The following is a 3,195-nucleotide window of genomic DNA, read 5'->3' as shown; positions in this document are numbered from 1 at the left end:
CTCCTCTCCTCCTCTCTCCTCCTCTTCCCTTTTGTGTCTCCCACTCCGCAGTTCCATGGACTGCTGTTACAATACGGACCCTCAGCTGCAGTGTAACTGTGAACCGGGCCTCCATGGAGCACGCCTGTGGATTGCCACTATATTATATTATACCACAATATTGTATATTATCTTAACATTCTTATATTCTATATAATATACTGTTTAACATTATTGTTAAACCATATTACATACTATCTTACGCTATTATATTTACTATTGTTAAACTATCTGTCTCTCCTTTGCTCTCTCTCTTTCTGTCCCCCGACACGGTCAAGGCAGTTGGCTGCCCACCCTAGAGCCCATGGGTCTGCCTGTCATTTCTTCCAGTTAAGGGGGAGTTTTTGTTACCACTGTTGCAAATCTGCAGGGTTGGTTCTCTGCTCGGCTCTTTGCTCTTTATGTAAAGTGTCTTGAGATAACTTGTTATGACTTGACACTTTAATTAATTGACTTGACTTGACTTGACTTGACTTGACTTGACTTGACTTGAATTGAATTTGGGTCCGCCAGTTCTGGGTATCGTATCAACTACAAACATTAACATATCAACTTAACCCTCGAACACAATGAATCACGAATCAATGTCACTACTCATACAGGTACAAGCAACAAAATGCAAGTGAGGTCCTCTGAAAGTATAGTGCCAACAATATAATAATACAAACTGAGAAAACAGTCTTAAGCATTAGCAGCATGATAGCGGCGTAATACAGTATAGGGAGAAAGTAGAAAACTAAAAGGGAGAGAAATCCCTGTAGATCAGCCTGTTTTGCACCATGCCACTTTCAGAGTCAATTACATCACAAATAGCATTTGTTTCCGGTTGCATTTCGGGACAGGAAGTTCCAAGATGGTGGTTTTTAATTAGCTGAAAAAGAGGATTCAAAATGGATCTGTACTGTAGATACCAATGGGGCTCCCTTCGACCATATTTTTTACAGTCTATGGGCTTTGGTCCCCACACTGTGAAAGTTAATCCAGTGTCCATGCGCATACGGTATTCCCTATCAGGTAGGGAAAGTTGATCCCATGCCAAAGCATCAGTTCTCACCCAGCAGACTGCTGTCACCCATGCGGATGCATGTACATGCCCATGTGCACGCTTCTCGTCCTTAGGGTGTCTTACTGGTATAGATATATATATTTTCAAATGGGTTCCCAGATTGATTGCTAGCTAACCTGGATTATTTAGATATAGGTAAATCAACTTGTTATAAATAACCTCCAAGCTTCAACCTTATTAGACGTTATTACGAGACAAGAGATTATTATAGATCAGTGGTGGAGATACAGGCAGATGTTTTCAATAGCCCACCTGCAGAGTCTTTAATACGGATTAGTGCTGCTTACTGATGTAGCCTGGCTCGGTTTAGACACAGCAGAATACAACGTCTATCCCATTTCACACAAGGCTGTCTGGAGAGTTTCTGAGGGCTAATGAAGTCTCCTCAGACTTGTTGGAGGTGTGTGTGTGTGTGTGTGTGTGTGTGTGTGTGTGTGTGTGTGTGTGTGTGTGTGTGTGTGTGTGTGTGTGTGTGCGCGTGTGTGTGTGTGTGTGTGTGTGTGTGTGTGTGTGTGTGTGCGCGCACGTGAGTGCGTGTGCGCGTGTGTGTGTTTGCGTGTGTGTGTGTGCGTGCGTGCGATGTGCATGCTTGTGTGCTCTGGGCCCCTATATGAGCAATATCACCAGTAGCTGCAGCTGGTGTTTGGATACATCCTTAACACCGGCTGCGACGAGCGGGAAAATCTCAATTGTCCAATTTAGGGTTATAGTTAGGTTTAGGTTTAGGGTTAGGGTTAGAGGTCATATGACATCAAACTTTTTTTTTCTTTTTATGTTTCCATACAATGAGGGGAGGTGCAGGGTGTTAGGAGAAGGTGGGAGGGCCAGGGCTTCGGGCGGAGCAGAGGCGATGATTGACATGAGACAGACCATGAAAGTCTCTGAATTATGACATCTCTGGTGACTAGGTATGTATATTATCTTTGCTACTCAAAAGGCCACAGAACACGGAGAGAAATGGCTCACTGGAGTGGAGTTTCAGTTTTAACATTTTAATACACGTTTTAAGGACAAGTAGGCCTACAAAGACTTTTATGATTGTTAAAAACAGCATGTCATAATTCCTTTAGGTTTAGGGTTAGGGTTAGGATTTATAACGGGCTAGTTGTATTTAAAAAGACAAGTTACTGTTCTAATGCACTGGCCTATCAGGGGCTCCTGTTTAAAAACTGAATTAAAATGGCCACCAGATATGGTGGCCTCATACAACCAAGGATAAAAGTAGGCCTACAATAATAAAAAAGACCATGAGTGTGAGTGATATGTGTAGACTGTACAAGGCAGGAGCATCCAACCACCTCAGTCCAACCTCAGCCAGACCGCAAACCCAAGGGTTACAGTTGGGTTTAGCCATAGTTTTACTGTTGTTAGGGTTAGGTCAAACTAATGGGATGTTGGAACTATGGGACATCGAATTATCTGCAGTAAGAGCAGTGCACTGAAAACTTAAAAAAGTATCATTGTTGGGACGCATTCAGAGAGTTCTGTCGGGAGCTGGAACCAAGGTACCGTGGACCTAGCAGTAGAACAATCAGCTGTTGTGGTACTCTGTGTCTTTATTTGCTGTTATTTGTTCCAAAAGCTTTATACCCTATATAAAATGTCACAATGCGACATAGCTCTGTTCACACAATGCTGTACCCCTCGCCCCTCCCAATATGTTCCCCATTTTCAACTGTTTTTATCTTATTTGTGACGCTTGCTTTGGCAATGTAAACGTATGTTTTCTCATGCCAATAAAGCTCCTTTGAATTGAAAATTGAATTGTGTCTTGCTCGGGAGGTCGAGCTGGGGATCTGACCAGGAACCTTCCAGGTCCCAAACAGCCACTCTCCCTCCGGTTGGAATCCCAGGTAGGACATGAATCTCACAGAATTAACCATTAAGTAACAAAACCTCCGTGAAATGTAATGTTTTTTCAAAGTCTAACATCTTTAGTAATTTCTTTTAAAGGTTTTGGGAAATATAGCATGGAAGCCAGGAACATACTAGGTGGTGACATCTCCTTTGTTTTGGAAGTTTACCTCATGAGCCTGAGACAGGCAGAAAGTACAGTATGTCCTACTCCTCTCTGTCTCTCCAAGAAATCA

The sequence above is a fragment of the Nannobrachium achirus genome, assembly GCF_963921795.1.
Source record: "Nannobrachium achirus genome assembly, chromosome: 9".
In the NCBI taxonomy this organism is placed as follows: Eukaryota; Metazoa; Chordata; class Actinopteri; order Myctophiformes; family Myctophidae; genus Nannobrachium; species Nannobrachium achirus.
Note: the sequence above shows the minus strand (reverse complement) of the source record.